Source organism: Rhinatrema bivittatum, chromosome 1 (assembly GCF_901001135.1).
Source record: "Rhinatrema bivittatum chromosome 1, aRhiBiv1.1, whole genome shotgun sequence".
Lineage (NCBI taxonomy): Eukaryota > Metazoa > Chordata > Amphibia > Gymnophiona > Rhinatrematidae > Rhinatrema > Rhinatrema bivittatum.
Window position 1 is genome coordinate 433,234,528 of NC_042615.1, and position 15,172 is coordinate 433,249,699.

The 15,172-nt window shown below is 49.4% G+C and overlaps 1 protein-coding gene across 2 annotated transcripts in view; it reads left to right on the forward strand.

Annotated features, from left to right (window-relative positions):
- The window catches only part of LOC115092963 (zinc finger protein 567-like), a 1,005,854-nt gene that overhangs the window by 363,562 nt on the left and 627,120 nt on the right, over window positions 1-15,172 (forward strand). The gene's annotated exons all lie outside the window — the stretch shown is intronic.

Here is a 15,172-nt window from a genome sequence, read left to right on the forward strand (position 1 = left end):
GAAAAGGGATGGCCTTTCCCATCACACTCACAAACCCTGCGAATATTAAGTTCTCAGGCGGAGACTTCCTTCATTCACCTGGAGGAGAAGGGTCTGATAGGAGATCATCAGAGTGCTCGGAGGAGGATTCCATCAGATCATCTCACCAGGGGTCATAGGGACACCCATCCTCACTGTTTGTTACAGGGGATGGGGCCCTAGTTCCTCGGCCTACGTCCAGAGGTGCAGGCACTGTTAGAACTGGACATGGGGGCTATAGACCTTGGTATCTCTCCTGGCCTTGGTGGAGTTTCCTCCTCCTCAGAACTTGCAATAACCACTGTATTGTTAGGGGGAGGCCTCAGTGCCCCATTGGATACCGATGGTGTTCCAGGAACCGACCCCAGCTGGGTTGTTAATGCACCAATGAGCACATTGAGCTTCTCCAGAAGCAGTATGAGGACAGGTGGCACTGGATCCAGTGCCATCGGTGCCACAGGACCGAAGCCCTGCAACTCCAGCTCTATCGCCAGCTAGACTTGGCGCTCCAGATCTTTGGATCCATGAGGGGGATGGCGACTGGCACCAGGACCAGTGGAGATCATTGCGGACCCTGGCATCGATAGAGGATGGGCTCTTCTTGCTGTGGGGTCACCTTGGGGCCATCGCAGCAAAAACCAGTGCATTCCTGCGCCCAGCATTGTGCATTGATGAGGACCAGTGCCGATGCTTTTTAGGCTATCCTCAATGCTCGGCCTGGTCTTTTCCCGGTACCGAGGTCGTACACAAAGAACCTGGTGTCTTCAGCTTTGAAGAGATCAACAATGGTCGGTCTCTGGCACCCTTGTCCACCGGTGGCATTGACAGAACCGATGGTCCCATTGATGTCAATTGCATAGTGTCCACTGGTATGGCTCCAAGATCCTTCGATGCCAATGCCGCCAATGCTGATGGCTCTGACCTCCTTGACCCAAAAAGCCGTCGTCCCTTCGGGGTCATCTGGGCACTTAAGCAGCAACCCCAGATGTCATGAGATGCCCCCAGGCAGAGGATACATACCTCATGATGATCAGTGATAGACATGGTCCTTGGGCACAGGGGGCATCGGTGAAAATCAGACGTGGCCATGACAGGGAGCAACAAAATAGCAGCAAAGTTAAAAGCGTTGGTGACAGGTGTCAATGGCCAGCAGGCACTGAGGCACCGCCTCCATGGAGGGGATCCACTGCAAAAGGAAACTTACCCGAAATGCTGAAAACCCTGATTAGGGACAAAACGAGAAGGCACCGAGAGGGACCCGACGAAGGAATTAAGGAAAATACTGCAAAAAAACACAAAAAGCAAAAGGTTTTCCACAAGGCAAAAAACAGCCAAATTGAGCTCAATCACACCGCGAGACTGCAGCTCTGCGGAAATGAAGAGACTGAAGGGGGCCCCATGTGGGCATGTGGTATAGAGCATGCTCAGTATCCCTAGTCAAAGTTCTAGAAACTTTGACATAAGTTTTCCGCATTGAGGCTCCATCTGATGATGTCATTCATGTTTATGGACTACTGTCTTGTTTGTCCTCAGAGATCACCCCTCTTCTCACCCAGGACATCATCTACTCCCTCACACCACACCAGCCCTCCTCTTACCCAGAGTAATGATGCTTCCTATAGTCCCTATCACCCCTCTCACCTAAGGCAGCGACCTCTCCCTCACAACCCAGCACAATTCCTATAATCTCAGGCAGTGAGCCCTCCTTCACCTTGACCACCCCTCCTCTCACCAAGGACAACAACCCCTCCTTTACACCTCACCACCCCTCCTCTCACCCAAAGAAATTACCCCTCCCTTAATCCCCATCACTTCTCATCTCACTCTGGGCACTGACCCCTCCCTCACTTCTAACTACCCCTGGTCTCATATATTATGGTGACCTCTCCCTCTCCCTCACACCTCACCACCCTTCCCAATCAGTTGAAATCTGATGCATTACCATTCTTCCATGTAGCTATCTGTAAAAAAATAATAGAGCAGGGTTAGCACATATAAACTAACTATATTTTCTATTGATGCAAACAATAAACTATCAGCTCCAGTCTAAGGCTCATACACAAGGACTAAAAATCACAAAGGAAGAGTTATTTTTAAAAGGAATTTTTCCAAGAATACTAGTGCTTCACTATCCAAAAAATGGCCCTTCTCACACATTATGCAAAGAATGCATGTGAAAAATTACACACATATGCACTGCTGAGTATATTTTCAAAAGGATTCCACACAGAAAAATAGGATTTACTTGCATAAGCAGCATGTAATTACTTATGTTCTATTGTATAGACATCAGGTGAGCACGCATATTTTCAGTTGTGCATGTACATTTTACTGTGACTAAAAGGGGCGGTCTAAGGGTGTTTGAGGGAGGGATCTAGAACTACATGTGGAAGTTGCTATTTCCTAAGAGTTTATGTGAATAAATTATCACTCAAATAATTTACACCTGCTAATTGACTAGCAGAAGAAGCATCGGAGTGCTAGATGGTGTAGGTGAACTGGAGATGGACTGGGTGATCTGGAAGATGTATCAGCGAACTGGTGATTTCAAGTATGCGCTCAAGTAAATATAATATTTTCAAATCAATACATGCACATACTTTATAAACTATCTGCCACCACGTATAAATCAGGGTACTCATGCAGGCTATATTTTTTTTACACATCTAAAATATACAAGTGTATGCTTATAAAATAGGTACATACGAACATAAGAATTACCATACTGGGTTAGACTGAGGGTCCATCAAGCCTGTTTCCAACTGTGGCCAATCCAGGTCACAAGTACCTGGCAAACACTAAAAGAGTAAATAGATCTCATGCTGCTAATGTGCAGTGATAAGCAGTGACAATTCCTTAATGCCCTATGGTCCTTCCCCCTGGGGCACCGAGAAATGGATTTGAGAATGCTTGGCTCTCTTGAGGGTGAATTTGTCAACCACTGATTGGTGGGGGAACTGACGCTTATCGAATCCAGTAGCGTTCTGGATGAGGTAGACCCCATCCGCCTTCCTGTTAATGGGAGGCACTGTGAAGGGGTGATCCCAAATCCTCAACAGCAGCTCCTTAAGAATATTATGCAATGGGACTGCCATGATTTCCTTAGGAGGCTCCACAAACTGGAGGATCTCCAGAATCCTGTGCCTAGCGTCTTCCTCCATCAACTGAAAGAGAATGGCTCCCGTCATTACCTGCACAAACCCTGGGAAGGATAAGTCTTCCGGCAGGGACCTCCTTCATTCTTCTGGAGGAGACGGTTCTGAGGGGAGACCCTCCGAGCCCTCAGAAAAAAGCTCCATAGTATCATCCCCCTGGGGTCATAAGGATCCTCATCCTCATTGTAATCTACAGGGGATGGGGCCCTGGGTGTTCAGCCTTCGTCCAGAGTTGCAGTCACCAGCAAACCTGGTGCAGGCCCCTGGAAAGCTTCAGACCACGGTGTCTCTGCTGTCTTAGGTGGAGCATCCTCCTTGGAGGAACCAGGAATGACCACTGCATCATAGTAACACAGTAACATAATAACATAGTAATGATGACAGAAAAAGACCAAATGGTCCATCCACTCTGCCCAGTAAGCTTCCCATGGTAGTAAATGCATGCCATGCAGGTTGTTCCATGTGTCTGTTAAGAGTCGTAATTGCCGCTCCGTGCAGGTTACCCCCATGATTCTGTTAACGGTAGTAACTGCCGGTCCGTGCAGGTTACCCCCGTGTTTCTTTAAGGGTAGTAACTGCCGCTTTGTGCAGGTAACCCCCACGCCCACTTCCCCCATGCTTTTTTCATTCATTCCCATCCTCTAGCCTTTAGTGATCCCTGTGAAATCCTTCACGGTTTTAGTCTTCACCACTTCATCCAGGTCATTCCAGGCATCCATCACCCTCTTCGTGAAGAAATATTTTCTGACATTGGTTCTTCCTCCCTGGAGTTTCAAATCGTGATCCTTAGTTCTACTAAATTGTTTCCAATCCTCCCTGTGTTCCATTTTTTGGGATCCTTTATATTTCTTAAACGCTGCTTCTTTTGCTTTTATTACATCAGCCACCTCCCTTGTGAACCAGATTGGTTTCTTATTTCTCTTACTTTTGTTTACTTTTCTAACATTTGGATTTGTTGCTTTTGTAATGGCTCCTTTTAGATTGGCTCACTGTTGTTCCATCTCTCCCCTTTTCTACCAGTTTTCAAGTTCCACCTCCAGGAATTTTCCCATTTCAGCAAAGTCTGCATTTTTGAACTGCAAAACTCTGGTCTTGTGTGACTTCTCCGTAACATATTTGTGATATCCAACCATACCGTTTGATGATCACTGGTGCTGAGGTGGGCACCCACCCAGACATTAGAGACATTATCTTCATTAGTGAGCACTAAGTCGAGTATAACTCCCTCCCTCGTGGGTTCCATTACCATTTGTTTGAATAGAGGCCCTTGCAGGGATTCCACTATCTCTCTGCTTCTGTTAGATTCAGCAGAAGAGATTCTCCAGTCCACGTCCGGCAGATTAAAATCTCCAACAATAAACATATCTCCCGTCCTTCCCACCTTTGTATGTCCTTTATCAGTTCTCTGTCCAGTTCTTCTGTTCTTACCACTCAGGTAAAAATGGATGAACCATCCCCTTTTTTTTTAGGATGGCTTGGTGTTTGCCTTATTCAGCTGACCTTTGTTATCCCCTTCATCCTTCATCCTTCACCTTTGTTTTTCTATTTGTTTTTGTTGTTCGGGGGTGACGCTCCACTCTCCTCCTGCCACCCATGATGTTTAGTTTCAATGCCTTATGGCATAGGATTTGAACTTATCTCTTAGTATCCTTTTTCCTGCCACAGACAGATGTAACTTAATCACTCCACCCACTAACTGTGATATTCAATTTAAATCAATCAAACTGGACAAAAATATCCCATCACAGCTTATATACTATACATATATTCTAAATGCTTTATATGAATTTCTGTTCCCCACCAGATAATCTGGATCTTTTATATCAATTATTTTGAATGTTTCTAAAAGCACCTTAATGAAAAAAATGTTCTGAGAAATATTTTTTGGAAGGGGTTGTAAGTTTCATATCATTATTTTTCACCCCTGGCACTATAGCTGTTTATTGCATAATCATCAGCCTCCAATCACCTCCATGTTTTTCTTACAGTGCAATATATAATGTGATTTAAATTGAATGGCTAAAACTTATTATTCCACAATTTTTCACGTTGTTGTAAACAACCCCGCTTACTGTCCCATATTGTTAACAGTCCCAATGTGACCATGTTTCAAACAAACCATCCTTCCTCAGAGGATATCGATCTGTGCTATACTCAGTGAGTCCTTTCTGAAAAATGTGTCTCTTCCAAACGCCATCTTGGTCTTAGAGACCTTTTCTATTCCATAAACTGCCCCAGCCTCCAATATATCCAAAACTTTGTTCCTTGCACCAGGTTTTGAGCCATGTATTGAATCTATGTATATTGCTTAGTCTCTCTTTCCCCTTTCCATGAACAGGTAAGACTTCTGAAAAGGCAATAGTCTTCGCCATGTGAATAATCTGCTTCGCCAGAGACTGGTAGTTTCTCTCTACCACTTGGATGCTGTTTCTAACAAGCTCATTGGTTCCCAGATGGATGATAATATCAACTTCAAAGTCATTGCCTTCTTCTTTGATTGCATTGACTATCTGAATGGCATTTCCACTTCCCTCAAAAAGAATTCCCAAACTGGTGCCTCTGATGATTGTGTTGTGTTCTTCGGCCGCGGATGGTCGCAGCAGTGACCCCCTACTGGGCCTCCGCGGTGGCTGCCAGCAGAGGAAGTGTCCCTGCTTCTCCCTCGTGGCGTCGGGCTACTTTCCTCCGCGTCCAGGATCCAAGATGGCCGCCATAGGCGCGAGGCTGCGCCTCCTTACAGAATTTAAAGGGGCCTCGTCCTTCAGTTGAATTCAGCTGTGCCTGATGGGCCAGGCACAGGGAAGTATATAAGGAGACTGACCACAGCCATTCCTCAACTTGGCAACTTCAGTGTTACAAGTCTCCTAGCTTCAGTGAGTCTTCTGGTTCCTCGAGTTCCTGATTCCTGGTTCCTGCTTCTTCTCGGTGATTCTTCGGTGAGTGACTTCGGACTGGCAAGCAGTGATTCTTCGGTGTGTGACTTCGGACTGGCAAGCGGTGTTTCCTCGGCGAGTGACCTTGGACTGGTAAGCAACGACCCTCTGGTACTCGACTTCAGACTTCTTCTGGACCATCGTTTCCAAGGGCCCACTTAAGTCCCAGCAGCCCGGGTCCCTACGAGCTCCTCCCGGGAGGACCGCGGGCTTCCAGTGGCGAAGACCCAGTTGGCCCTTGCACCGACTTCACGCCTCCTTGACCTCTCAAAGGTCCACCTAAGTCCCAGCGGCCTGGGTCCCTACGGGCTCCTCCCAGGGGACCGCGGGCTTCCAGTTGCAAAGATCCAGTGGGTTTTGCTCCAACATCACGACCCTTCGCTCTCTTCATGTTCAGCAGTTCCATCTTCTGTTCTGCCTCGCCACCTGACGGGGTAACCTAAGGAGCCATCTCCTAAGGGATATTAACCTTCCATCGATCCAAGGGTTCACAATCCTGATCACAACAGATTGCCAAGTCCATGAACCCGGTGGAGGCGTCTGCCCATCAGGCCATCCCAGGAATGGCCCAATGTATGATGGACCAGCAAAAAAATCCTGGATGCCTTTGTCTCCACAGTGGAGGGCCTCAATCAGCGCTTTGAGGCGTTAGGGCCCATGAACCCCACTTTACCATCCACATCCAAGGCTTCCGGGAGCCGCTCAGTAATCCGCCTGCCTACACCGCCACGCTTTTCGGGAGAACCTCGGGCCTGCAGGGGTTTCATTAACCAGTGCAATATGCACTTCCGCCTGCAGTCAACCCTCTTTCCTGACGACACTACCAAGACCACCTTCATTTTCTCTCTCCTCGAAGGGAAGACCCTAGAATGGGCTTCCCCCCTGTGGGAACGGGATGACCCCACCCTGAGTAATTTGAGAGAGTTCTGGGAGCTCTTCCAGATGAGTTTCGGTGATCCCACTCAGGAGGTTTCCACCGGGCCCAAACTTCTCCAACTGCGTCAGGGGTCAAGGACGCTTGCCAAGTTTGCCATTGAATTCTGGACCCTCTCTTCAGAACTCGGCTGGGGCCCGGACTGCCTATGAACCATATTCCTACAGGGACTCAGTCCCAGAATCAAGGACGAGCTCACGGGCTGGGAGTTACCTAGGTCATTGAATGCCCTCATTGACCTGGCCGGGCATATTGATAAGCGCCATCAGGAACGCCGCCAAGAGGCCCAGATGACCACGAAAACCTCAAATCCTTCGAGACGTCCTCGACGCTCGCCTTCTCCCAAAGGTGAATCGGGAGCCTCCCGGACACCTGCCGAAGAACCCATGCAAATGGGCCAAGGCAAACTCTCCACGCAAGAGCACTGACGGCAAATTAGAGAAGGACTTTGCTTCTACTGCGGCGCGGCGGGCCACCAAGTAGCCGCATGTCCGGTGCGATCGGGAAACCCCCGGGCCTAGGACCTGAAGGAGGTCTCTTCCTGGGCCTAACATCACCTGCACCTCCACTAACCCTACCAGTTGCACTGACCTCCGCAGATGGCGATCTCCGGGGAGTGTATAATCTGATCTGCATCAAGGAGGGAGACGAATGGAAAACGGCCTTCAACACCCCAGACGGCCATTACGAGTACCTAGTGATGCCATTCGGGCTCTGCAATGCCCCGGCGGTGTTTCAGAACACCATGAATGAAATCTTTCAAGACCTGTTATATCATTGTGTGGTCATGTACCTCGATGACATCTTGATCTTCTCTGATTCCCTCGCTGCTCACCGTCAGCACGTCATCCAGGTACTTCAACGACTAAGAGAAAAACAGCTTTATGCCAAGCTCGAAAAATGCCTCTTCGAGCGGGAGTCTCTTCCTTTCTTGGGGTATATCGTCTCCAGTGAAGGATTCCGCATGGACTCCCAGAAACTAAAAGCCATTCGGGAATGGCCGCAACCATCTGGACTGAAACCACTCCAACGGTTTTTGGGTTTCGCCAATTACTACCACTCATTTATCTCCCATTACACGTCCATTGTCGCACCCCTGACGGCCTTAACTCGAAAAGGCGCTGACCCCAAGAACTGGCCTCCTGGAGTGGTAACCACCTTCCTCGGCTCAAAGAAGCGTTCCTTCGCCAGCCATGCCTTCACCATCCTGAACCACAATGGCCATTTATCATTGAGGTGGATGCATCCTCTGAAGGCCATTGTGGTTCAGGATGGTGAAGGCATGGCTGGCGAAGGAATGCTTCTTTGAGGCCGAGGAAGGTGGTTACCACTCCAGGAGGCCAGTTCTTGGGGTCAGCGCCTTTTCGAGTTAAGGCCGTCAGGGGTGCGACAATGGACGTGTAATGGGAGATAAATGAGTGGTAGTAATTGGCGAAACCCAAAAACCGTTGGAGTGGTTTCAGTCCAGATGGTTGCGGCCATTCCCGCATGCACCTTCTTCTCTCGCCAGTTCTCCCCGGCGGAATGAAACTACGCCATTGGCGATAAAGAACTCCTGGCCATCAAAATGGCCCTGGAGGAATGGTGCCCTTGGTTGGAGGGAGCTCAGCATCAGTTCACGGTCTACACAGACCACATAAATCTTGAGTATCTGCATCGGGCACAGCGACTCAACCCCTGACAGGCATGATGGGCATTATTCTTCACCCGATTTAATTTTATTCTACGTTACAGGCCGGCTATCAAGAACCTTAAGGCCAATGCCTTGTCCCACGTTTTTGAGACTGCGGATACCCCAGACACTCCTCAATTTATCATTGAGCCATCACGAGTCTTGCTATCCGCTACCATGACTATCCCTCATGGGAAGACTTTGGTACCACTGCACCTGCGGAAACAAGTTTTGGCGTGGGCCCATGACTCTTGTTGCTCAGGCCATCCAGGACAGCAGAGGATCTTGCAGACCCTCCGCCGCTACTATTGGTGGCCCAAGGTTAATAAGGACGTCCAATCTTATATAGAGTCCTGCCACTCGTGTGCCCGGCATAAGTGAATTCCAGGCTCATCCCCAGGCTTGCTCCAGCTTCTCGATGGACATCGTGGTCGATCTGCCTTCATCCGGTGGCAACACTGTCATTTGGGTAGTTATTTATTGATTCAGCAAAATGGCACACTTCGTACCACTCCCAGGGTTGCCGTCTGCACCACAGTTGGCCCAGCTATTCGTCCAGCACATTTTCAGGCTACATGGATTACCTAAAAGCATCCTCTCAGACCGAGGACCCCAGTTCACCGCAAGATTCTGGAGGGCTCTCTGCCAGAAATTTGACGTCACCCTGGATTACACATCGGCATACCACCCACAAACCAATGGCCTAGCAGAAAGGACGAATCAAACCCTCAAACAGTTCTTTCATCTCTATGTAAATGATAAGCAAGACTACTTCCATGGGCTGAGTTCGCCCTCAACTCGCACTCCTCCACTGTCACAGGATCCTCACCCTTGCAGTTTGTCTATGGGAAACAACCACGTCTGCCGCTGCCTGTTCCCATTATTGCCACGTCTCCGGTGGCCCAACTCTCGGCAGATGAGCTACATCGTCTCTGGACCTCCACACGGCACGCGCTGCTCAAGGCCAGTCAGATGGCAAACCGAGACCATTCCCATTGCTGAGAACCAGTCAGAAGGTTTGGCTGAGTACACAATTTATCTGGCAGAAATTACCTTCCACACGACTGGCCCCACGGTTCATTGGACCTTTTCCCATCCTCCATCGGATTGGTGCGGTATCCTATCAGCTTCGACTATCACCGTCACTTAAAATCCATAACACCTTCCATGCCTCTCTTCTGAAGCCCTTGGTGCTGTCCTAGCCTTCCAGCACACCTCCAGCACCTCAACCCATCGCCTCTGACGACAGCCTCACCTACCAGGTCTGAGACGTACTGGACGTCTGAAAACATAGGAAGAGATGGGAGTACCTATTAACCTGGGAGGGGTTTGGCCCCAAAGAAAATACATGGGAACCGCTAGCTAACATTCTAGATCGGGACCTTCTTGCGCAGTTCCATCGGGACCATTCATCCAAACCCAGGCCTCCGGGGAGGCGCCCTAAAGGGGGGGTACTGCAGTGGCGTAGCTAGACAATTTGGTGCCCGGGGCAAGAGACTTCTTCGGCGCCCCCTCCCTCCATCAATGATTTGCATTGAAATCGGTGCTATTTTTCTGCAGAGCCAGGCGTTTTGGCGCCCCCTTAGACCCAGCACATATGCTCAGTGTGCTTGGAGTTTATACAGTGTCTAATTAGCATACATGGCTGTTATTACATCCCGTACTTCCACAAGTTTTTGCAGGATGCGCACAAAAAAAATCCACGCAGAAAAATCAGCAGTCTTATTGCATTGGCCTGTCAGATAGCAGCATCACCCCGCCCCCATTAGACCTTCTGAAAGATAAGAGAAACAAGATAGTGGCGCATGTGATCACCGTGGAAGTCTCCAAGATCCCAGTCCAGCTCAGTTCACAGATATACTGATTTCCCCACTGCTGGCGGCTAACACACAACATTCAGTGTCTGACCTGCACTCAGTACGCGGTGCTGCAGAGGCCCTCCACGGCCACACGCCTTCTTCCTGTACCACCCCCCTTTCCTTTTGGCTGCTACAAAGAGGAGTGCAGTTCTGCAACAATGCTGCTGGACTCCTCTCGTTTGACTAACAGGGAAAGCTCCCAAAAGAAAGGAGGCGCCACCACCGCCTCAGTCAAAACAGAAACCAAGCTCGAATGAGCTTCCGCCCGCCGCGGTCTACTCCAAGCAAGTCCACTCGCCGTCTCCCGGGAAACACCTCTGACTGCCGGCCGGCTCCGCCAATCAGAGGGCAGCAGCAGCGAAGACAGATGAGAGACTGCCGCCAATAGGGGACACGCGCGAGCGAGGTTGGAGAGGCTTCGCGGCCAGTTTTTCTCGGCTACAGTCTGCGCGTGCCAGCGACGGGAACAATTGGGGTTCCTTCCAGTTGTGCGCGATGAGCTATGGTAAACTGCTGCCACGAGGCGGTGCACGTGGGAATGGAAAAAGTTGGTCGGAGAGCGTAACAGGAGCTTTGTGATTCCTAGAGCGTATCCCTCACGCGTTTTGGCGCCCCCTTAGACCCGGCGCCCGGGGCGGTCGCCCACCCCTCGCTACGCCACTGGGGTACTGTTGTGTTCCGCGGCCGCGACCCCCTACCTGACCCATGTCGGCAGAGCCGCCGGGGCAGCATCGAGGAAGCCGGGAGAGTCAGGCCCATCTCGCCCTCGCACCGGCGCGGGCCTCCGCGGTGGCTGCCAGCAGGGGAAGAGTCCCTCCTTCTCTCTCGCGGCATCAGGCTGCTTTCCTCCGCATCCAGGATCCAAGATGGCCGCCATAGGTGCGAATTTAAAGGGGCCTCATCCTTAAATTGACTTCACCTGTGCCTGATGGGCCAGACACAGGGAAGTATATAAGGAGACTGTCCACAGCCATTCCTCAACTTGGCAACTTCAGTGTTACGAGTCTGCTTGCTTCGGTGAGTCTTCTGGTTCCTGGAGTTCCTGATTCCTGGTTCCTGCTTCTTCTTGGCGATTCTTCGGTGAGTGACTTCGGACTAGCAAGCAGTGATTCTTTGGTGCGTGACTTCAGACTGGCAAGCGGTGATTCCTCGGTGTGTGACTTCGGACTGGCAAGTGGTGATCCCTCGGCGTGTGACCTCGGACTGGTAAGCGACGACCCTCTGATACTCAACCTCAGACTTCTTCCGAACCATCGACTCCGAGGGCCCACCTGTCCCAGTGGCCCGGGTCGCTACGGGCTCCTCCCGGGGGGACCGCGGGCTTCCAGTGGCGAAGACCCAGTTGGCCCTTGCACCGACCTCACGCCTCCTTGACCTCTCAAAGGTCCACCTAAGTCCCAGTGGCCCGGGTCCCTACGGGCTCCTCCCAGGGGGACCGCGGACTTCCAGTGGCGAAGATCCAGTGGGTTCTGCTCCGACGTCATGACCCTTCACTCTCTTCACGGCCAGCAGTTCCATCTTCTGTTCTGCCTCACCACCCGACGGGGTAACCTAAGGAGCCATCTCCTAAGGGATATTAACCTTCCGTCGGTCCAAGGGTTCACAATCCTGATCACAACAGATTGAGTCTCCTAGCACAATGAGCTTGGTTGGATGGTTATTGTTTGTATTTTGGAATTTTTCATGTACTGGGTATCTACCTTCTTGTCAAATTTATTTATTTATTTATTTTATTTATTTAAGGGTTTTTTATATACCGAGGCACGTTTGCAAAACATCACCTCGGTTCACAATGTAACATAACTTAGCAACAAGCTTTACAATAATAACAATTTTTTAACAGGGAGAGGGTTAACAAGGGTAGGAGTAGAACATACGAGAATTATATACATATGTACATGTTAGTTTTAGCAAGTGAGTTCATCAAAGCAGTCAGAATAATTAGCAGGGGAAAGTAATAATGGGAAGGGGAAGAGGGGAGTATACCCACTGAGGGTGGAGGGTAGGGAGAGTAAATAGAAATGCCTTTTCAATCTCCAACACTTTAGCTTTTTCATTATGTCATATAGAGAAGGTATTTGGTCGCTTCAGAGAGCATGTCTCCTCATCGTAGGTCTTACTCTACCAGAGCCCACAGTAATCCATTTGTCCCCGGGTTGCTGTACACTACTTGTAAGTGTGTGTGTGTGTGGGGGGGGGGGGGGGGGGGCATATGGGCTTCAGACTTGTGAAGGATGTCTATGGGTCACATGTCTTGTCCTACCTGTGTCCACTGTAAACCACTTTTTCATGGGTTTTTGAGTTCTCCTTGGTAATGGTGAAACAGTTCCTGAATTATACTGTAGAGTGGGTGTGGATTCCTTATTAGTTTCAGATATTTTCTTTATTGCAGCTAATTCAGCTTTAAGGTGAGCCAATTCCTCTTTCATGGAAGAGAGTTCTGAACAAATGGGGCAAACCCTAAGTTTCCAGATGGTTTACCTCAAAATAAAGGCTCCACAATTTTTACATTGGATAGTCCTCATTTTGTTCAATTAATGTGACTAAGAACCTCAGGAATTGCTAAATTTCTAAATTATCTTGTTTCTAATTCTTTATCCAGGTGGACTATATTTGAAGAACAAGCCTAGGGGTGGGAAGGAAATTAAACAGTGGATGCTTTGGTTTCAAATTACTTTCAAAAGCACCCCCAATTTCTAGTAGAACCAACATTCTGAGTTCCTCAGTTCAATAACAGACTTAGAAATAAGAATAATAACTCACTTATCTGCTGATGAGCTCTTTTAAAAAGCCTCTGGTGAGTCTTGATTCCAGGACAATATGTGCTTAGAAAACCTGTCTCCAATACAGGTAGCTGTATACCCTCCCCCAATTAACTAGATGGAACCAGTTTTTTTATTTTAAAAATGTAAAGCAAATGTCTCTTTACTCAGCCAGCAAACTCTAAATTCAAACAGTAATCCAAAGAAAAGACTGAAGGAAAGAACATTATCTAAATAAAAGCTTCTTTTTAATAAATATATATAGAGAGAGATATTTTTTTTCTTTTTTGGTAAAACTTTATTAACCACATCTACAGCTTACAGTACAACACAAACTTGTAAACTAACAACAACAGCTTGCCAGCAAGAACAACCCTTCCAACCTAACAATGAGAGAACAAGGAAAAAGAAGAAAGATTGATTATGTATTCTTAAAACTTATCTGCTGCTGAGCTCTTTTAAAAAGCATCTGGTCAGTCAGGGGAAAGCATTGGTTCCCTGCCGGCCATCTATGACCACCTGGGAATAGGCACCAGCCGGGCCAGTAACATAGCAAAGAGCACATTGACCCGCTCCAGCAGCAACTCCAAAGCAGACAGCAGCTGTGTTGGTGCCGTCGGTGCCATAGGACCAATACCCTACAGTGTCCTCTCCACTGCCAGCTGGACACGCTGCTCCAGATCCTCCTCAAAAGTTGCTGAAGCCAGCACAGACTGGAGAAAGTAGTGGTGGCCAGATCTTCCTCGGATCCCCAAGGTAGAACAGCGACTGGCACCAGGACCGGTGGAGACCATTATGGACCTCCAGCATTGATGGAGGATGGGTGCTGCTTGTCACAGGGTCATTTTGGGGGTATCACGGCATGAGCTGAAGCATCCCCATGCCCAGCACTGTGCTTTGAACGTGACCAGTGTTGAAGCTTCCTTGGCTTCCCTCAGTACTCAGTCTTTCTTTCTCCAGAGCCAAGGATGAAGATCAAGAACCTGATGTTGCACTAGAGGTGGACCCTTGGGCCGAGGTGGGATTGACTCTACCCGTAGGAGGGATCCTACGGGTCCCCACCGTCAGCAGGCAGAGAGGGCTGAAGGCTGGAGATCGGCTGGCGCTTCACCAAAACCAACCCTCGTTCCCCGTGGGTTGAGCCTTTTTTGTGCCGGGGCCAGATGGACTTAGGTGGGCCTCCATATGTCGTCGTTGATGGGAAGGCAGAGAGGTCAGCCCAGAGGCAGCAACAGTGAAATGAAAGAGTCTGTACTGGACTAGGCAAGGTACCGGAGACCCAGGCACCAATAGAACCAAAGTCAGACAGGGGGCGCCCGAGCAAGAACAGGCCAAAGCCTGAATAGGCCAAGTCCAGGATGAAGACTGAAGAGGTGTTGTAGAGCAAGCTGGAGTCAGGGCCAGCGGCAATCAGAAAGCGGTGACAAGACAAGGCTGATGTCTGGATGAGGAGTGAGATAGTAGTGTAGTCAGATAATGCAGAGGTCCGGGCTTGGAGAGAGTCAATGGCATAGTCAGGCAATTCAGAGGTCCAGGCTTGGAGACAGTCCGTAGCATAGTCAGGTGATGCAGACGTCCGGGCTTGGAGAGAGTCAATGGCGTAGTCAGGCGATGCAGAGGTCGGGCTTGGAGAGAGTCAATGGCTTAGTCAGGCGATGCAGAGATCCGGGCTTGGAGAGAGTCAATGGCATAGTCAGGCGATGCGGTGGCCCGGGTTTGGAGAGAGTCAATGGCATAGTCAGGCAATGCAGAGGTCTTGTCTGAGAAGGCAATCCAATAGTAGGTTAGGAATCAGGAACTCAGGAACAAAGGAGACCAGGAACAGGAATCAGCGAGGAT